This window comes from Salmo salar, chromosome 04 (assembly GCF_965601325.2).
Source record: "Salmo salar chromosome 04, fSalSal1, whole genome shotgun sequence".
Lineage (NCBI taxonomy): Eukaryota > Metazoa > Chordata > Actinopteri > Salmoniformes > Salmonidae > Salmo > Salmo salar.
The window spans coordinates 89932600-89955742 of record NC_138294.1 but is presented as its reverse complement, the minus strand read 5'-3'; positions in this window follow the sequence as shown (position 1 = coordinate 89955742).

The window sequence follows — 23143 nt, the reverse complement described above, 5'->3', positions numbered from 1 at the left end:
GTACGGTAATGGAATATTTAGAATTTTTTTGTCACGAATTGCGCCATGCGCGCGACCCTTCTTTACCATTTCGGATAGTGTCTGGAACGCACGAACAAAACGCCGCTATTCGGATATAACGATGGATTATTTTGGACCAAACCAACATTTGTTATTGAAGTAGCAGTCCTGGGAGTGCATTCTGACGAAGACAACAAAAGGTAATCAAACTTTTATAATAGTAAATATGATTATGGTGAGTGCTAAACTTGCCGGGTGTCTAAATAGCTAGCCCGTGATGCCTGGGCTATGTACTTAGAATATTGCAAAATGTGCTTTCACCAAAAAGCTATTTTAAAATCGGACATATCGAGTGCATAGAGGAGGTCTGTATCTATAATTCTTAAAATAATTGTTATGCTTTTTGTGAACGTTTATCGTGAGTAATTTAGTAAAATGTTAGCGAATTCCCCGGAAGTTTGCGGGGGGTATGCTAGTTCTGAACGTCACATGCTAATGTAAAAAGCTGGTTTTTGATATAAATATGAACTTGATTGAACAAAACATGCATGTATTGTATAACATAATGTCCTAGGGTTGTCATCTGATGAAGATCATCAAAGGTGAGTGCTGCATTTAGCTGTCTTCTGGGTTTTGGTGACATTATATGCTGGCTTGAAAAATGGGTGTCTGATTATTTCTGGCTTGGTACTCTGCTGACATAATCTAATGTTTTGCTTTCGTTGTAAAGCCTTTTTGAAATCGGACAGTGTGGTTAGATTAACGAGAGTCTTGTCTTTAAATAGCTGTAAAATAGTCATATGTTTGAGAAATTGAAGTAATAGGATTTTTAAGGTTTTGAAAATCGCGCCACAGGCTTAAAGTGGCTGTTACGTAGGTGGGACAAATTCGTCCCGCCTAGAAGCACCTGCTGCTCATCTGTTTCTTTACAGATGTTGTCACTACACACTGAAGGCTGTAAAGCCGACACATCTGTGTGCGCTATCCCTGATGCAGTGAAAATTACAAAAACATAGAATAATGAAGAAAGATTTATGCGACAACTTACACCAGCGGGTTTTACGCACCAGCCAAGCCTCTGGGAGAGCGCGATGGTTCTCTTTTGTTCAATAAAGCATACACATTATTACAGCTATTGTCCGGGATTGGTACATACATATTTAAAAAAATATATATAATTACATTTAAATTAATGACACAGTATAACCAGCAATTTGAAGAATATAACTTATAAATACGTCATGAGCTTATTACTACGATTGTTTATTTTGGGTTCTAATGGGGAAAAAGACACTTATTTTACTCCATTGTTTATAAATATAAAAAAGCTATGTATAGATTCAAAAGATGGTTAAAACTATAATGCAGATGTCATGGACTGTCAGTCCTGGCATCTGGAGCACCGTCTTGAATTTGAGAGGGGTTACATTTCCCTAGCCCCATCCCTCAGCTGCGGACCACAATAAGTGGTGGGACGGACAATGTTATTTCTCAACTATCAATTATAGCTAGAATTAAAGCTACATTTGGTGAAACAGCGCCTTTGATATTGTTTTAGTGATGAAACGCAGGAGACAGTTGTGTCAGATGGAAGAAAGGTGTTCTTCCTTTGAAGTAACTTCGTTGTTGTAATATCCCAAACGGACGTGCCAGTTTCACCAAATGCGGATTGTAGCTTTAATGATTGGACAGTAAAGGTTTTGCTTAGCAACCATTTAGGCTTATCGAAATGAAATAAGGGTTAGTAGCCTACCTTAAATCAACGAAGCTTTCCGATGGATGTCAACCAGACAGAAATCACAAGTAGATGTACAAAATAGAAGCCAAGTAGAGCCCATAGGTCGGGATGTATCTCTACCAAGATGTAGACCGGGAGTGACACCCTGTTTTATAGACCAAATCACAGAGTTTCTAAACCCAGAGGTGCAACATCGCGAGACTTCCAGGAACGCTTGTGAAACAGACTGAACAGAACAGGCAGGGATTTGGTGCTTGAGAAGTCAATGAGAGAAGTGAAAATATCTTCCTTAGTTGTTCATTTTCACAAAATCAAAAGGCAAAACCTAGATTCGAGACAATTTCTTAAGTAGTTGAACATGTTATTTCACCAATCTCGTGAAAGTAATAAACTGACACGTTTTAATTTTAGTCAAAAACAAGTTTATATCGAAGGACTACCTTTGATTTTCCTGCTTGCACATGCGCAATTCGGCGCAAGATGACCATTAGACCCGATGACTTGCTTCTACGCCTGAGCTTTGACAGCCAACGTCGCCATGACATCACCTACAAGTGTAGTCGCGGATTTGAATAGGATAATCATTTTTAGCTTATCTTCATACTGTATTGTCTTTGACCAAATCTCTCTTTCTTGTAATACATGTGACCACCCCACCCAAACACTCTTCTTGTAAATCACATGACTAAAGGTAAGCCTCTGACTGCAGTCCGAATTCAAAGGGTGCATTCCAAACATGTAAAAAACACCCTCTCCCCTCAAATTAAGTGGACACTTCAAATCAAATGTATTTGTCACATACACGTGTTTAGCATATGTTATTGCTGGTGTAGCGAAATGGGTTGTTTTTACACGGTCAGCCATAGTAGTGCGGCGCCCCTGGAGCAAATAAAGGTTAAGTGCCTTGCTCAAGGGCACATCGACCGATTTTTCACCTGGTCGGCTTGATTATTCAAACCATCAACCGCTCGGTTACTGGCCCAACGGTCTAACCGCTAGGCTACCTGCCGCCCTGATGACATATCATGACGAATGATGAGTTGACACTTGCAGGGCAAGGGGCGAGAGAAGAATGAATACATTTTAAATGGACGCCGCCCTTGCCCAGAAATGTGTCACTAGTTCGTCCCACGGTTGTGTTTTCTGTCATCATGGAACCACCGGTAGCTGTTGTGTGTGCCTTATATGCGACACAGTGAATGATGATTGCATTTCATGTTTTGGCTAGAAGACAACACATCCGCAGACATCGAATGCTAGCCCTCGGAGGATATCAGGTAAATCGAAAACTACAATGTATAAATTTGATGCCAGGACAAGTTGTATGCTCTAGCTAACGTTTCCAAAAGCTAACCAAACAAAAACATCATTACTTTTCCGATATGTGCTTGTGCTGTCGTGAATTAGTCGCACAATTTCTAACTTATTTACATTCATTTTTACTTATACTTGTATTTTGACCTCTCCATTTTGATGTTGGTTTCACGTTTTGGCTGCCTTTTCTTAGCGGATGATTAATCATCACAAATTTAATAGTGGCTACTCCATCACTCGAGGTGCTAAGTGGTTTTTAGAGGGCGTATACCTCTCCACGTGCATATTGTCACTTCTCCGCACGTTCCTGCTGTGTCAGAGGTGAACTGGACTGCTGTACCTAATTATTCTATATCGACATTATCGAAAATGAATCTAAACGTTTTATATCGTTATTGAGGGATATTGATATTGATTTATCGCCCAGCCCTAGCCTACATCATATCAAATTAAAAAATCAAGAAAAATTACAGAAACAGAGCATCACTTAACCTGTTGTGGTATAGGGGGCAGTATTTTCACGGCCGGGTAAAAAACGTACCCAATTTAATCTGGTTACTACTCCTGCCCAGAAACTAGAATATGCATATAATTTGTAGATTTTGATAGAAAACACTCTAAAGTTTTTAAAACTGTTTGAATGGTGTCTGTGAGTATAACAGAACTCATATTGTAGGCCAAAACCTGAGAAGATTCCATACAGGAAGTGCCCTGTCTGACAATTTGTTGTCCTTCTGTTGCATCTCTATCGAAAATACAGCATCTGTGCTGTTACGTGACACTTTCTAAGGCTTCCATTGGCTCTCAGAAGGCGCCAGAAAGTGGAATGGTGTGTCTGCTGTCTCTGGGCAAAGTACAGCAGCTCTGTTTGTGAGTGGTCAGCCTGGGGACATTGAGACTGAGATGCGCATTCACGAGACTTCTCAATTTTTTTCTTTCAGCCTTTGAATGAATACAACGTTGCCCGGTTGGAATATTATCGCTATTTTACGAGAAAAGTTGCATAAAAATTGATTTTAAACAGCGTTTGACATGCTTCTAAGTACGGTAATAAAATATTTTGATTTTTTTTGTCACGAAATGCGCTCGCGCGTCACTGTTTGGATAGTTACCTGAACGCACGAACAAAACGGCGGTATTTGGATATAACTATGGATTATTTGGAACCAAAACAACATTTGTTGTTGAAGTAGAAGTCCTGGGAGTGCATTCTGACGAAGAACAGCAAAGGTAATCCAATTTTTCTAATAGTAATTCTGAGTTTAGGTTGTCCCAAACTTGGTGGGTGTCAAATTAGCTAGCCGTGATGGCCAAGCTATCTACACAGAATATTGCAAAATGTGCTTTCGCCGAAAAGCTATTTTAAAATCGGACATAGCGATTGCATAAAGGAGTTCTGTATCTATAATTCTTAAAAGAATTGTTATGTATTTTGTGAACGTTTATCGTGAGTAATGTAGTAAATTCACCGGAAGTTTTCAGTGGGTATGCTAGTTCTGAACATCACATGCTAATGTAAAAAGCTGTTTTTTGATATAAATATGAACTTGATTGAACAAAACATGCATGTATTGTATAACATAATGTCCTAGGAGTGTCATCTGATGAAGATCATCAAAAGTTAGTGCTGCATTTAGCTGTGGTTTGGGTTTATGTGACATACAGTATATGCTTGCTTGGAAAATGGCTGTGTGATTATTTGTGTCTATGTACTCTCCTAACATAATCTAATGTTTCGCTTTTGCTGTAAAGCCTTTTGGAAATCGGACAACGTTGTTCGATTCAGGAGAAGTGTATCTATAAAATGGTGTAAAATAGTCCTATGTTTGAGAACTTTGAATTATGACATTTTGTGGTTTTAAATTTGGCGCTCTGATTTGTCACTGGCTGTTGAATAGTCTGGGACGATTTCGTCCCACCTCCCCTAGAGAGGTTAAAAGGGGAATGGAAACACTTCAGGAAGTACAGTTGAAGTTGGAAGTTTACATACACTTATGTTGGAGTCATTAAAACTAGTTTTTCAACCACTCCACACATTTCTTGTTATCAAACTATAGTTTTGGCAAGTCGTTTAGGACATCTACTTTGTGCATGACACAAGTAATTTTTCCAACAATTGTTAACAGACAGATTATTTCACTTATAATTCACTGTATCACAATTCCAGTGGGTCAGAAGATTACATACACTAAGTTGACTGTGCCTTTAGTCGGCTTGGAAAATTCCAGAAAATGATGTCATGGCTTTAGAAGCTTCTGATAGGCTAATTGACGTCATTTGAGCCAATTGGAGGTGTACCTGTTGGATGTATTTCAAGGCCCACCTTCGAACTGCAGTGCCTCTTTGCTTGACATCATGGGAAAAATCTAAAGAAATCAGCCAAGACCTCAGACAACATATTGTAGACCTCCACAAGTCTGGTTCAATCCTTGGGAGCAATTTCCAACCTCCTGAAGGTACCACGTCCATCTGTACAAACAATAGTACGCAAGTATAAACACCATGGGACCACGCAGCCGTCATACCGCTCAGGAAGGAGACGCGTTCTGTCTCCTAGAGATGAATGTACTTTGGTGCAAAAAGTGCGAATCAATCCCAGAACAACAGCAAAGGACCTTGTGAAGATGGTGGAGGAAACAGGTACAAATGTATCTCTATGCACAGTTAAACGAGTCCTATATCGACATAACCTGAAAGGCCGCTCAGCAAGGAAGAAGCCACTGCTCCAAAACCGCCATAAAAAAGCCAGACTATGGTTTGCGACTGCACATGGGGACAAAGATCGTAGCTTTTTGGAGAAATGTCCCCTGGTCTGACTAAACAAAAAATAGAACTGTTTGGCCATAATGACCATCGTTATGTTTGGAGGAAAAAGGGGAGGCTTGCATGCCGAAGAACACCATCCCAACCGTGCAGCACGGGGGTGGCAGCATCATGTTGTGGGGGTGCTTTGCTGCGGGAGGGACTGGTGCACTTCACAAAATAGATGGCATCTTGAGGATGGAAAATTATGTGGATATATTGAAGCAACATCTCAAGACATCAGTCAGGAAGTTAAAGCTTGGTCACAAATGGGTCTTCCAAATGGACAATAACCCCAAGCATACTTCCAAAGTTATGGTAAAATTGCTTAAGGACAACAAAGTCAAGGTATTGGAGTGGCCATCACAAAGCCCTGACCTCAATCCGATAGAACATTTGTGGGCAGAACTGAAAAAGCGTGTGCGAGCAAGGAGGCCTACAAACCTGACTCAGATACACCAGCTCTGTCAGGAGGAATTCACCCAACTTATTGTGGGAAGCTTGTGGAAGGCTACACAAAACGTTTGACCCAAGTTAAACATTTAAAGGCAATGCTACCAAATATTAATTGAGTGTATGTTGTCATTGTCTCCGACCGTGGCCCCCAATTCACATCACGAGTATGGAGGACCTTTGTGGAGAAGCACGGGGTCACGGTCAGCCTCACTTCCGGGTACCGGCCTCAGTCAAACGGGCAGGTGGAGAGTTTGAACCAGGAGCTCGTGAGGTTCCTGAGGATTCACTGTCAGGACCGGCAGGATGAGTGGGCACGATTTCTTCCATGGGCAGAGTACGCCCAGAACTCACTACGTCACTTCTCCACTGGGTTGACCCCCTTCCAGTGGGTTTTGGGATTTCAGCTGGCTCTGGCTCCGTGGATCCCGGGCCAGACCGAAGCTCCTGCGAAAGATGAGTGGTTTCGGCGCGCAGAAGAAGTGTGGAGCGATGCTCACGTAAGACTCCATCATCCCGCTCCAGAGTACAGGCCTCGGTGTAACGCTCATTCCTTTGACGATAAATGATGCAGAATAATGTATCCACGCTTTTGTCACTTCTAGATTAGTCGACTGCAATGCTCTACTTTCCGGCTACCCGGATGAAGCACTAAATAAACTTCAGTTAGTGCTAAACACGGCTGCTAGAATCTTGACTAGAACAAAAAAAAATGTATCATATTACTCCAGTGCTAGCCTCTACACTGGCTTCCTGATTAGGCTAGGGATGATTTCAAGGTTTTACTGCTAACCTACAAAGCATGACATGGGCTTGCTCCTATCTATCTTTCTGATTTGGTCCTGCCGTACATACCTACACGTATGCTACGGTCACAAGATGCAGGCCTCCTTATTGTCCCTAGAATTTCTAAGCAAACAGCAGGAGGCAGGGCTTTCTCCTATAGAGCTCTATTTTTAAGGAATGGTCTGCCTACCCATGTGAGAGATGCAGACTCGGTCTCAACCTTTAAGTCTTTATTGAAGACTCATCTCTTCAGTAGGTCCTATGATTGAGTGTAGTCTGGCCCAGGGGTGTGAGGTGAACGGAAAGGCACTGGAGCGACGAACCACCCTTGCTGTCTCTGCCTGGCCGGTTCCCCGCTCTCTGCCTCTAACCCTATTACGGGGACTGAGTCGCTGGCTTACTGGTGCTCTTTCATGTCGTCCCTAGGAGGGGTGCATCACTTGAGTGGGTTGAGTCACTGACGTGATCTTCCTGTCCTGGTTGGCACCCACCTCGGGTTCGTGCCGTGGGGGAGATCTTCATGGGCTATACTCGGCCTTGTCTCAGGGTAGTAAGTTGGTGGTTTGAAGATATCCCTCTAGTGGTGTGGGGGCTGTGCATTGGCAAAGTGAGTGGGGTTATATCCTGCCTGGTTGGCCCAGTCCGGGGTATAGTCAGATGGGGCCACAGTGTCTCCCGACCCCTCCTGTCTCAGCCTCCAGTAATTATGCTGCAATAGTTTGTGTCGGGGGCTAGGGTCAGTCTGTTATATCTGGAGTATTTCTCCTGTTTTATCCGGTGTTCTGTGTGAATTTAAGTATGCTCCCTCTAATTCTATCTCTCTCTCTTTCTCTTTCTCTTCTCTTGGAGGACCTGAGCCCTAGGACCATTCCTCAGGACTACCTGGCCTGATGATGCCTTGCTGTCCCCTGTCCATCTGGTCGTGCTGCTGCTCCAGTTTCAACTTTTCTGCCTGCGGCTATGGAACCCTGACCTGTTCACCAGACGTGCTACCATGTCCTGGAACTGGTGTTTCAGCTCTGTCTCTCTACCGCACCTGCTGTCTCTACCTCTGAATGATCGGCTATGAAAAGCCAACTGACATTTACTCCTGAGGTGCCGACCTGTTACATCCTCTACAACCGCTGTGATTATTATTATTTGACCCTGCTGGTCATCTATGAACGTTTGAACATCTGGGCCATGTACTGTTATAAACTCCACCCGTCACAGCCAGAAGAGGACTGGCCACCCCTCAGAGCCTGGTTCCTCTCTAGGTTTCTTCCTAGGTTCCTGCCTTTCTAGGGAATTTGTCCAAGTCACCGTGCTTCTACATCTGCATTGCTTGCTGTTTGGTGTTTTAGGCTGGGTTTCTGTATAGCACTTTGTGACATCGGCTGATGTAAAAAGCGCTTCATAAATACATTTGATTGATTGAAACACAAAAGACACACCCTCCTCCACTTACCCTCGGGGGAATCCCTGCAGCCATCTTTGCCTTCGGTCCAAACAATTAGCCAAGCAAGGGAAGTTGACAACGTAAACGCCCCATAATTCAATTTGTGATGATTATACATCCGCTAAGAAAAGTCTGCCAAAACATGACATCAATATGGAGAGGTCAACATACAAGTAAAAATGAATGTAAATAAGTTAGAAATTGTGCTACTAATTCACGACAGCACAAGCACATATCGGAAAAGTAATGATGTTTTTGTTTGGTTAGCTTTTGGAAACGTTAGCTAGAGCATACAACTTGTCCTGGCATCACATTTATACATTGTAGTTTTCGATTTACCTGATGTCCTCCGATGGCTAGCATTCGATGTCTGCGGATGTGTTGTCTTCTAGCCAAAATATGAAATGCAATCATCATTCACTGTGTCGCATATAAGGCACACACAACAGCTACCGGTGGTTCCATGATGACAGAAAACACAACCGTGGGACGAACTAGTGACACATTTCTGGGCAAGGGCGGGGTCCATTTAAAATGTATTCATTCTTCCCTCGCCCCTTGCCCTGCAAGTGTCAACTCATCATACATCATGATATGTCATCAGGGCGGCAGGTAGCCTAGCGGTTAGACCGTTGGGCCAGTAACCGAACGGTTGCTGGTTTGAATACCCAAGCCGACCAGGTGAAAAATCGGTCGATGTGCACTTGAGCAAGGCACTTAACCTTTATTTGCTCCAGGGGCGCCGCACTACTATGGCTGACCCTGTAAAAACAACCCATTTCGCTACACCAGCAATAACATATGCTTAACACGTGTATGTGACAAATACATTTGATTTGAAGTGTCCACTTAATTTGAGGGGAGAGGGTGTTTTTTACATGTTTGGAATGCACCCTTTGAATTCGGACTGCAGTCAGAGGCTTACATTTAGTCATGTGATTTACAAGAGTGTTGGTTGTGGGGTGGTCACATATATTACAAGAAAGAGAGATTTGGTCGAAGACAGTACAGTATGAAGATGAGCTAAAAATTATTATGCAATTCAAATCCGCGATTACACTTGTAGACGATGTCATGGCGACGTTGGCTGGCAAAGCTCAGGCGTAGAGAAGCAAGTCATCGGGTCTAGTGGTAGTCTTGCGCCGAACTGCGCATGTGCAAACCGTCAAATCAAAGGCAGTCCTGCGATATAAACGTGTTTTTGACTCAAATTAAAACCTGTCAGTTCATCACTTTCCCGAGATTAGCGTAATAACATGTTCACCTACTTAAGAAATTGTCTCAAATCTAGGGTTTTCCTTTTGATTTCGAGAAAATGAACAACTAAGGAAGATATTTTCACTTCTCTCATTGACTTCTCAAGCACCAAATCCCGGCCTGTTCTGTTCAGTCTGTTTCACAAGCGTTCCTGGAAGTCTCGCGATGTTGCGCCTCTGGGTATAGAAACTCTGTGATTTGGTCTATAAAACAGGGTGTCACTCCCGGTCTACATCTTGGTAGAGATACATCCCGACCTATGGGCTCTACTAGGCTTCTGTTTTGTACATCTACTTGTGATTTCTGTCTGGTTGACATCCATCGGAAAGCTTCGTTGATTTAAGGTAGGCTACTAACCCTTATTTCATTTCGATAAGCCTAAATGGTTGCTAAGCAAAACCTTTACTGTCCAATCATTAAAGCTACAATCCGCATTTGGTGAAACTGGCACGTCCGTTTGGGATATTACAACAACGAAGTTACTTCAAAGGAAGAACACCTTTCTTCCATCTGACACAACTTGTCTCCTGCGTTTCATCACTAAAACAATATCAAAGGCGCTGTTTCACCAAATGTAGCTTTAATTCTAGCTATAATTGATAGTTGAGAAATAACATTGTCTGTCCCACCACTTATTGTGGTCCACAACTGAGGGATGTGGCTAGGGAAATGTAACCCCTCTCAAATTCTAGACAGTGCTCCAGATGCCAGGACTGACAGTCCATGACATCTGCATTATAGTTTTAACCATCTTTTTGAATCTATACATAGCTTTTTATATATTTATAAACAATGGAGTAAAATAAGTGTCTTTTTCCCCATTAGAACCCAAAATAAACAATCGTAGTAATAAGGTCATGACGTATTTTTAAGTTATATTCTTCAAATTTCAGCTTATACTGTCATTAATTTAAATGTAAAAAATATATCAAATATAAGTACCAATCCCAGACAATAGCTGTAATAATGTGGATGCTTTATTGAACAAAAGAGAACCATCGCGCTCTCCCAGAGGCTTGGCTGGTGCGTAAAACCCGCTGGTGTAATGGGTTCGCACTCAAGTTGTCGCATAAAGCTTTCTTCATTATTCTAGGTTTTTAGTAATTTTCACTGCATCAGGGATAGCGCACACAGATGTGGCGGCTTTACAGACTTCAGTGTGTAGTGACAACATCTGTAAAGAAACAGATGAGCAGCAGGTGCTACTAATCATGGTTTTCGCTTATCTGCCCTTCTGGGATGTGGCTTTTCTGGTCTACCTGTATTCAAATGAGTCAAAAGAAATACAGAATAGTAGGGTATGGGAGCGGGCACGAAGGTCAACTCACAAATCAATCGACCCAAGGTGTCCGCTAAATGCATCATAATACATGAGATGGCCCACCACAAAGGACATCAGGCAAAGCCATTCATAAACAGGTGGGGCCTGGAGTAGGCACACTTTCTTCAGCAGACAGTACAAAATTACTGCTTTGCGAGCAAAAGCATTCACTGTCAGTTTTTTTGGGTTATTCTCATATCATCTCTAAGAAAGTCAGAGATCAACAAACGAATGGGTGGAGATAAATCCAAAAACCGAGCGGATAAGGCAGAGAGACCTCGATCAAGCCAAAACAGAAAGTGGAGGAGGAAAAGAGGACTGAAGAGGAAAAGAAGCAACTCCTTGTTGCAGTTCACCTGGCAGTGCTGCTGCTCCAGTTCCAACTGTTCTTCCTGCAGCTATGGAACCCTGACCTGTTCACCGGACGTGCTACTTGTCCCAGACCTGCTGTTTTCAACTCTCTGGAGATAGCAGGAGCGGTAGAGATCCTCTCAAAGATCGGCTATGAAAAAGCCAACTGACACTTACTCTTGTGTTACTGACTTGTTGCACCCTCGACATCTACTATGATTATTATTTGACCATGCTGGTCATTTATGAACATTTTGAACATCTTGGCCATGTGCTGTTATAATCTCCATTCGGCACAGCCAGAAGAGGACTGGCCACCCCTCATAGCCTGGTTCCTCTCTAGGTTTCTTCCTAGGTTTTGGCCTTTCTAGGGAGTTTTCCTAGCCACCGTGCTTCTACACCTGCATTGCTTGCTGTTTGGGGTTTTAGGCTGGGTTTCTGTACAGCACTTTGAGATATCAGCTGATGTAAGAAGGGCTATATAAATAAATTAGATTGGTTAAGAACGTGATAATGGAAACAGAACTAAAGATGGCAGAAGAACGAAGACGGTAGATCGAGAACCAAAAATTAATAGAACACAATAGACAGCGAGAGAAGGATGAAAGGACCAGGATAAAGCAGGAAAAAGTAAATGCAAAAGGAGATCACAGAACTGTATAAATGTATTCAAATATTAAGAGACAAGGGCATAAACAGTTAATTTATCCACAATGAATTATTGGAGAAAGAACATAATCATTGTATACTTTTAATATCTACAATTGCACTGCCTTTTTTATTTTCCTCAAATTCTGTGTTTAAAGGGATAGTTCACACATTACAGTGGTTTTATTACCCTGTTAGCTTGGTTTTGTTTACCTGGCTGCTGTCGCCAAATGCTTTTTTCAAAACCAATGCCTGTCAATATCTGAGAATCCTCTGTAACGTTGCAATAAATAGATTCTATTGATGCCTTGTTGTCCGATCTCTTCTGACACAGAAAAATCCACAAATTTTATTCAGGATTCATCACTTGCGCTATTCACATTTTAATGACTAAAATACACTATCCAATATACTTTGCTAGGCAGTAGCAGGCACTGCAAGAAGCCCCTGGTGTGACTCAGTGTCTGCTGTGTTTGGTAGAGATATAACACAGTGGACCACTCCTGTCCCTTAACCCCCACCCCTACAGCACCGGTTAGATGTCAATGTCATCACTCAGTAAAACACCTCAGCATAAAACAGCAAATATGGATACTCCAGAATTTCTTCTGAAAGAGGCAAAAAAAAAGTGATCAGGTTGAGTCAGTAGTGAATGAGGTGGAGAGGGTAGAACAGCCAGAAAGGCAGTGCAGCAGCAGTTAGCTGTAGGTTTGGCGGTAGCTAACTAGTCCACATCAGCATAAGGGTAGGCTAATGCTAATAAGTTAGCGTTCAGTATCCTAAAGGTATTGGATGTCAGTCTGAGTTATTTAACAGTATATTTAGTGAATGGGCAAGCTAAGGATGTTGATAGAAGTCATGATATTAGGAAAAGTAGTTATTTCCAGCAAGTGTATTTGATGGGTTTCGTTTCTGTAGCTCGATGAGAACGAAGAGATGAGTAAAATGTTTTTCTGACTGAAGCACATATCTTCTGACAGTGACACAGCGCCCCCCTGTGGACTGAAGCTGAACTTCACTACAACATATTTAACCCTTTATAAAATGAGCAATGCTGAGGTGGTAGAACTGATTAAATGAATCATAGGTCTTATAACCTATATCATTCTACATGTAAACATGCTTGGCTCGTGTTATTTCTATATAGTCTATGTAACTATTTGTGAAGAACTGCCCATTTATTAAATTGAAATTTCAAATGGAATTTGTAATTTTTAAATTAATTTAGCCTCTTTGTCTATTGTTGCATTGTCGAGAGGTTAACCTGCAAGAAGGGGGAGGGCAGCAACAAAGAGAGGTGAAAAGATGGCCAGCGTTGTGGTTAGACTGTACAGTGAACAAACCATTGAAAATACATAGGTCCTTAAATTGTATCCTCAAATGACATGTAATGGTAGAACTGACGAGGTCTGTTAACTTATTCCATTCCACAAGTCCATTTTTCTTTGGCTCAAGTCTCTTTATATTCATATAGCCTAGGGGGCTATGTAGCTTCTTATCTGTCGTGTTTGGAGTTGTGTTGCTCTGTTATGTGAACATTTAAACATTTTCTTTACAGTTGACTTGCCCTGGTTGTGTCTGTATACTAGGATAGGGCTGTAACGGTACAGGTATACCTACCAAACCGTTGGGCACGGGGACCTTGGTTTGGTCCGCACTGTGAACCTGAATGAATACAAAAAAATATTTCAACTAAAAATGAAAACACTAGGCCTATAGGCTATGCCTACGCTGGGTTGTATGCCATTGTCCTGTGAGTAAAGCTGAAAAAACATTGTAGGTTATTCTGTTAACATTTTGGCATCGCAGTTGATTTACAACAGCGATGGACAGAGTTGTGGATAAAACATTGTTCTCCACTGCTCAACGAGAATCGCCGAAAGATGGAATTCAAATTATGGAATTAAAAGTGGTACAACAGCCAACAGGTAGGCTGCTATTTAATCATCTGAATGGAGGTGTTATTTGTAACTGTAGGACAGGAAGAAAGCACATGCAGTGTAGCTAGCTATCCACAGCTGGCAGCACACAAGTAATCATCAATTCGGAGTGCAACTGCCCACGGCCAAGATCGTAATGTCTGTGGTAAATTTGGGTTGACTTTGGATATCCTTACTGGGCTAGTTAGGGACCACAGGTAAATTATACAGTACATGGTAAAATATAAGACTTCCAATAGCTCCAAATGTCAATGACTTAACCTCAAACCAACTATAAATTGTATAAATGCCTTTGCAAATATTGAAAGCATTAATGAGAAGTAAAAGGTGTGCAACATGAAAATATTGTCTCCTTTAATTGTGTAATTTATTGACGATCCCTAACTAGCCCCGATCCCTAACTAGCCCCGGAGATGGGCTATCCAAAGTCAGGTTGCACACCAGCCAGCTGAAGCTAATTGGCAAACTAATTTGGCTAACTCTTCCCACCTGCGAACACACACACACACATGGAACCACACCCTGAAACTAACTCATGGATGAATTCAGTCATGGCCGCTAGCAGTTCTTAATGAACCAAATATGAAACGAGGCCAAATCAGGATTGGCAGTCACCGTTTAAATCTATCTGATGACATGTTGCACCTCTTCCTTGCTACCTTTTAGAGCCGAGGAGGATGGATGAGAACAGCAGGCCAGTGTAGCACTTAGTACAGCAGCAGCCAGGGGCAAATGGTAGGGAAGAGGAGGATTTAGGTGACCTAGACACAGGCCCAAAACAAGTTAAGCTACCTCAGTATCCCCTTGGCCATTCTGGATGGCAGAACTAAAGAGACCCAGCAGACAAGACACAGAGATAGATGGCAACAGAAGAGTAGATGAGGCACAAAACACAGACTGCAACACAACAATAGGATAATATGATGGAGTGACACCAGAAGAACATAGAGACCGTAACAAACAAGGACCTGAGACGGCGACAGGCGAGGCGACAGGCGAGTAGATGGAGAATGAACAGAGGTGGGTTGAGCACACAATCACTTCAAACTGCTCTATAGATTCTAATTAGTGAAAAATGTAAACATCGTTTACAAAGGATTTGCAGGTAAAAAAAAAAGCCTGTGAAATTACTATTTAAACAATCGTTTACACTTTTTAAAATCAGGACAGGATTAGAGAGGAGGGTAGACAAGAGACAACAACAGACAACACAGAGAAAGAGATGGTGTCTACTGTGTGCTTAGCCCTCTGCCTAAAGCTGCTGTATGGATTCAAATTATTACACTGTGTGTTTGGATACTGTGGTATTCTTTAATCAGTTTGGCTCATTGGGCAAGTCGGTCTGTTTTTGAAGTTGTATAGGGGTTTTTGGCAATATACTGTAGATCAAAAATCAAATCATATCAAACTGTATTTGTCATATGCGCTGAATACAACAGGTGTAGACCTTTCCGTGAAATGCTTACTTACGAGCCCTTAACCAACAATGCAGAGTTTTAAAAAAGTAAGACATTTGCTAAATAAAGTAAATATAGTTTTCCAGACTAGAGACCCACATTAGCTACTATAATTGAGTACTGGCAGTGTCTGCTGTGGCAGGTGGGAAGGTTCAAATTAACTGAAATATCTAAACTGAAATATCTAATCTCTCAATGTTCACCTCAAGGTGAACCAAATTCCTGCATTTAGATGTTTAAATTCCATTTTGGTGGTGCTGAGCACCCAATGTCTTCCAATTCTAGAAACGCCCAATGATGTTAGCGTGGCTTGTAGTTGCATCAATGATGACTGATGTACGGTTTTATTTCTCCATTGTTTACAAACAACAAGAACATAAACCATATAGCTTCCAAATATGTTTTTAAAACTATCCTGTGAACATCATGGACTGTCAGTCCTTCTAGTATTTGAGGGTTACCAGCCTCATCAAAAAGCTAAGCTGTATGCCAAAACAAGAGGTGTGGCTGCTGTTTTGCTGAAAAACAAATCCAGAGTGTAGAGAAACTTCTGTATTTTCTACTCACATTTGTAATATATGTCCTCTATTTTTTTCAGTTTGGTACATTACTTAAGTCAACTTAAGGTGGATTGTTTTAATTAAGACTGTATTATGTCCACCAGAAAACCATCAACATGTTCAGTGTCTTTGTTTTTTTCCCCCAAAGAAATAAGAGCACCAATCGTTAGGGCTCCAGAGTCCTCTTCCTGTTCAGAAAGAACAACAAGACTGGAGAACAAAGATGTGAATGACTCAAATGTTTGCATAACATACTGTATCAGTGATAATTTACACACGCTGCATTGTCTGGGCAATGAGCAAAAGAACTATGATTTTTATGTTGACAGCCATATTATCTGTTGCAATTTTCTAATACCGGGGCTGCTGAAGTAACCCCAGTTCTGATATGTTTTCAGAACACTGAGTCATGTCCGACTCGGAGACCATCGAGCTAGCCGCTCTGGGCCGACCCTTCCAGCTGGGGATGCTGTATGACTGTCGTAGAGATGTCCTCATTCCAGGTACAGGAAACTATTCCTCTTTGGTTTGGAGGTAATCAGTGTGCATCATCTTGAATTCATTGACAGTGTTTCCACCACTGAGTTGGATAGAGGGCACACTGTTCTAGCACAGAGAACACCATTGAGGGCTTTCACCATTTTAAAGTAGTTTCTACGGATTAAGGAAGAATCAGCAGGAGGGGTCAGCCAATGAATTGCACTCCTGAACAGACATTCCATAACTGCAGATGTCAGTAAATCACCAATCTTGGCTTTATACATGTTCAGACTATACTGTACACACTTCACACAGTAGGTGGTGATATGCACCTTTTCAGTTTATTTACAAACTGCTAATACACTCATAGAAGTTGAAGACATTGGGGACATAATTGTGAACATAAGCAACCATTTAAATTTAAACAGTTTCTCCAGCTCAAAATGAGTCTCAGCTAATTAAAATTGTTGATTTACTTGCGCGTGACAGAATGCTAAATTGTAGCTGGTCCCATCAGATAATATCCTCTCTGGGCTAGGCGGGACGAATTCGTCCCACCTACGTAACAGCCACTTTAAGCCTGTGGCGCGATTTTCAAAACCTTAAAAATCCTATTACTTCAATTTCTCAAACATATGACTATTTTACAGCTATTTAAAGACAAGACTCTCGTTAATCTAACCACACTGTCCGATTTCAAAAAGGCTTTACAACGAAAGCAAAACATTAGATTATGTCAGCAGAGTACCAAGCCAGAAATAATCAGACACCCATTTTTCAAGCCAGCATATAATGTCACCAAAACCCAGAAGACAGCTAAATGCAGCACTCACCTTTGATGATCTTCATCAGATGACAACCCTAGGACATTATGTTATACAATACATGCATGTTTTGTTCAATCAAGTTCATATTTATATCAAAAACCAGCTTTTTACATTAGCATGTGACGTTCAGAACTAGCATACCCCCCGCAAACTTCCGGGGAATTCGCTAACATTTTACTAAATTACTCACGATAAACGTTCAGAAAAAGCACAATTATTTTAAGAATTATAGATACAGACCTCCTCTATGCAAACGATATGTCCGATTTTAAAATAGCTTTTTGGTGAAAGCACATTTTGCAATATTCTAAGTACATAGCCCAGGCATCACGGGCTAGCTATTTAGACACCCGGCAAGTTTAGCACTCACCATAATCATATTTACTATTATAAAAGTTTGATTACCTTTTGTTGTCTTCGTCAGAATGCACTCCCAGGACTGCTACTTCAATAACAAATGTTGGTTTGGTCCAAAATAATCCATCGTTATATCCGAATAGCGGCGTTTTGTTCGTGCGTTCCAGACACTATCCGAAATGGTAAAGAAGGGTCGCGCGCATGGCGCAATTCGTGACAAAAAAATTCTAAATATTCCATTACCGTACTTCGAAGCATGTCAACCGCTGTTTAAAATCAATTTTTACGACATTTTTCTCGTAGAAAAGCGATAATATTCCGACAGGGAATCTCCTTTTCGGCAAACAGAGGAAAAAATCACAAAGGCGGGGGCGGTCGGGTCACGCGCATAAGCCCAGAGTCCCTTGATCGGCCACTTGAGAAAGGCGATAATGTGTTTCAGCCTGGGGCTGGGATGACGACATTCTGTTTTTTCCCGGGCTCTGAGCGCCTATGGAAGACGTGGGAAGTGTCACGTTAGAGCAGAGATCCTTAGTAAAAGATAGAGATGGAAAAGAAGTTCAAGAAATGGTCAGACAGGCCACTTCCTGTAAAGGAATCTCTCAGGTTTTGACCTGCCATTTGAGTTCTGTTATACTCACAGACACCATTCAAACAGTTTTAGAAACTTTAGGGTATTTTCTATCCATATGTAATAAGTATATGCATATTCTAGTTACTGGGTAGGAGTGGTAACCAGATTAAATCAGGTATGTTTTTTATCCAGCCGTGTCAATACTGCCCCCTAGCCCTAACAGGATAACATGGCATAAGTTAGCGCTATGCTATCCTCACCAGTTGGCAGCGATTATATTCTGTCTGATCCCTCCAGAGGACCCAGATTGAATTATCTAATCCTTCCTTAACCCAAAGGAAGTATCTCCCAGTTGACTACTTCAAATGGTGAAAGTCCTGAATGGAGCTGCCCATGCTAAAACAGGCTTTTGGGCAATAAAGTCCTCTATGATGCTGTCACAGAATCGGCCATTGCAGAGAGAGATTAGCTTTCTGGTGCATCTCTATGGTTACCAGAGAGTAAGAAAAGCTAGAGAACACACTTGGGACAAAAGAGTGATGTCATGCAGGTTGTTTTTGAAGTGTTCATATTGTAGTAATGCTGTCAATGACAAAGATTACCCTTTTTTTTCCTTCTGAGAGTGTAATGTGGCACTATTTGTCCCTGTAGGGGAACATTCTAGATAGAGTTCTATCTCGAACCTTTCTGGTTCCAAATAGCAACCTTTATTTGGTACCCAGATTCTATTTGACCTGAAAGAAGCTTCAGATAGAACCCATTTCCAGACTGGTTAAAATGGTGCTACAGAGCATTCTTTACTTCTGAGTGGATAGGAGGTGTAGGTTTTCTAACTATGGGTTGACACCTAGAATGTTTACTTTGAATTAAATATTTACCTTCAATTAGTTATTTGAATTAAACCATGTTTACATATAGAAATATTTACACATGTACACGTTGGAGTATAATTTTCACAATAAACGTTCTTTGGTCATTCTCTTTAAACTGCAGGTATCACTCTCTGGGATTCTGAGATGCTGCAGAAACACATCAATGTCCATCCACAGCCAAACACTGACTTCAAAATCATTGCTTCAGACTCAAGTGAAGCCAAGTCAGAAGCTTTGAATGTGTCTGCATCTCTTGAGGCCAGTTTCCTTGGTGGCTTAGTCAGTGTGAAGGGTTCTGCTGAATTCCTACATGACAAAAAGACCTCAAAGCGTCAGTCTAGGGTTTCTTTGCAGTACCGTACCACCACTCGCTTCGAGCAGTTGACCATGGACCACCTGGGGGCAGGAAATGTGAAATACTCTGTCTTACAAGAGGGCTCTGCAACCCATGTGGTGACTGCCCTGCTCTATGGAGCGCAGGCCTTTTTTGTTTTTGACCAAGATGTTTCCTCAGGAGAAAACCACCAGGACATCCATGGCAACCTGCAGGCCACAATAAAAAAGATCCCTCAAATGTCAATAGAAGGGCAGGCAAATTTGAAGATGAGTGAGGAAGAGCAGAGAGAGACCAATAAATTCAACTGCACTTTCCATGGTGATTTGGCACTAGAAAACAACCCTGTCACATTTGAAGATGCCATCAAGGTGTATGTTGGCCTGCCATGTCTGCTAGGGGAGAACGGAGAACATGCTGTGCCCATGACTGCCTGGCTCTATCCTCTCAAGAAGCTGGACTCTGCAGCTACCCAGCTAGTCAGGCAGATCAGTGTTAGCCTGGTGCGTCGCGCACAGCGAATCATGGACGGACTGGACAATACTGATATACAATGCCAGGACATGATGAAGGATGACATGGCTATCAAGTTCCCTGAACTCAAAGCCAAGCTCAACAAGTTCAGGGACTTGTGCTCAGAGTACAAGCTGGTGTTCCAGAAAGGTCTCTGCAAGGTTCTTCCCAACATAAGAGGAGGAGGAATGGAGGAGGAAGAGCTGATAAAAATGCTCAACAGCAAAGAACGTTCTCCATTCCAGAATGACCTCATGATCACGTACCTGGACGACAGAGAGAGAGAGATGAATGTTGTTCGCTCTTACCTTGACATAATGAAAGAGGTACAAGTTGTGTATTCCAGCAGTGAATTGGATAGAATAGTGCTTGATAAAGCTAATGATTATGTAGTGTGTTTTGCATTTTCCTATTTGAAGGAGAAAGAAGAGTATGTGGTAGTCTTGGAGAACTACTTGCTGTAAGAATCAAAAAGTGATTTTTCACTGATACCTTACAACCCCAACGCAGCCGGGAAGACTACAGCAGAAAAGTGGTTTCGCTCGGGGGAGGTAACGACCCTAACTAGGCAAACCATAAATATGTTCCTAGACTTCAAAGATTCAAACAAAGGCAGAGAATATCTTGCATTCTGCATTGCATCAATTCCAAACAAACACCTCACTGCTTCCTCCATCCATGTCTATGAAAGAGGTACACTTTTGAGTCCACAGTTTGAGCTGCCATCAAAGCCAGGTGTTCCCACCATCAAGAGTCTGGAGCATGACTGTGTCCACTTGCAAGTCAACCCTCCCAACCTTGGTGTTACCTGTGTGGAGTCGTACCAGGTTTTGTACCAGGCTGAGCAGGCTGACTCTGAGTGGACCGAGGTGAAATCGGATGCTACAACTAACCAGGTCACCATCAGTCATTTGGACCCTTACAAAAAGTATCGCTTTAGCTGCAAGGCAGTGTGCAGACCTGGTGTGAGCCTCCCCAGTGACTGGACAGAATATTTCAGAACCCGCCCATGTAGCCATCCTGGACCACCCACAGAGAAGAGGATAGAATCGGGAAGTATCAGAATGAACTGGGACATTCCTACCATAGCGGGAGATGATGTTGAAGTCATTGGTTATGTGGTTGAATACAGAAAGAATGTAAAGGCTATAGACAATCAGATGTGGCACACCATCAAAACCACCACTAGAGAGAGTACACTGGAAGGACTTGAGGCTGACACTGCATACAGCATCAGAGTCTTTGCTAACTGTGGCGAAGCAGGGAATAGTCTACCCAGTTCTGAGACTGTGCTGACTACCCTTAGGGTCTCTGATCCCCAACCGAAGACAAGCAAATCAACCAGAGCAAAAAGTGAGGAGTTCCTCACAAAATCCCAGAAGGTGGAAAAGGGCAACCCCTCAATCCACTGGCTGAATCTGGAACCGAAGTTGGGTGTAAGTGACAGTTTTGACCAGTACAGATTTGGGAAGAAAGTTGAGCAAGGTAATAACAAGGTGATATTGCTTCTGGGGGCCACAGGTGCAGGAAAAACAACTCTGGTCAATGTCATGATAAACTACATTCTCGGGGTAAAGTGGGAAGAACGTTACCGCTTTAAGCTCATCCATGAGGTGACCAACAGGTCACAGGCTGAGAGCCAGACTGTGGTTGTGACATCATACGAGCTCTACAACCAGCCAGGCTTTCAGATTCCTTATTCTCTGACTATCATTGACACACCAGGGTTCGGAGACACCAGAGGAATGGCTCAAGATAAATTGCTCACCCAGATGTTGAAGGATTTCTTGTGTCATCCTTTAGGGATTGATCACATTGATGCAGTCTGCTTTGTAGTGCAGGCATCACTTGTTCGTCTCAGTCCTCCCCAGAGATACATCTTTGATTCCATTCTGTCCATCTTTGGAAAGGATGTTGCTGAAAACATCCTGATGCTTGTGACATTTGTTGATGGGAAGCAAATACCGGTGCTAGAAGCCATAAAAGCTGCAAATCTGCCCTGTAAGAAAGACAAGAAGGGGCTACCAACCCATTTCAAATTCAACAGTTCATTTCTGTTCTCAAAAGAGACGGAGAGCAGCTCTGAAGATGATGATACTGATGATGATCATAAGGCCCAGTGTCCAGAGCAATGGAGGTCAACTTTCAAGGAGATGAAGAAATTTTTCCAAGCACTGGAAAGCATTGAGAGTAAAGATCTGACCCTGACAAAGAAAGTTCTGGAAGAACGTGAGCTTCTGGAGAAGACCATGACACGCCTGACCCCTCAGATCACAGCAGGTCTGTCAAAGCTAAGTGAGATCAAACACTTCAAACAGTGTCTGGAGAACGAGGAAGAGAACATGATACAGAACCAAGATTTTGAGACTGAGATAAATGTGCTGCAGGTGAAGAGAAGCAAATTATCCCAAGACTTTGCGACAAACTGCAAGATATGCAATTTCACATGTCACACCTGCTGCTTCCTCCCAAACGAGGATGAAATCAAAAGTTGTGCCGTGATGGATGATGATGGCAACTGTACCATATGTCCAGGAAAATGCTCTTCCACTGACCACGACAGGGAAAAAGTCTTGTTGACATATGAAACAAAGACTGAGAAAAAGACTATTCAAGGAATGAAGGACAACTTCATGAAGGCGTGGGGCAAGTCTATGGAAACCAAGGAGATGCTGGATAAGCTTGAGGATGAGTTTCATAGGATCAAGGACGCGCTGATGAATTTGATCAAGAAGTCTTCTGACTGTCTCAAGAGACTTAATGATGATGCACTGAAGCCAAGCTCTCTCTCCACTATGGAGTACACTGACATACTCATTTGCACAGAGGAGGACGAACGGAAGCCAGGCTTCGAGGATCGGATCGTAGAGTTGAAGAAAATGAAGAAAGAGTCTTTGATTCTGGATAAGATTGCAAAAGGAGAAGATGTACTCCCAAATGAGCGAGAATTCCTGAAGGAAAATAGCATAGACGGCAGGGGGTTCCAACAAATCAGTCATGGAATGTTGTCCTGCTAACATTATCTGGAAACCAAAATTGGGTCTCTGTCACATCCTGACCAGTAAAGGGGTTATTTGTGATTGTAGTTTGGTGTGGGTGTGGCAGGGTGTGTTTGTTTTGT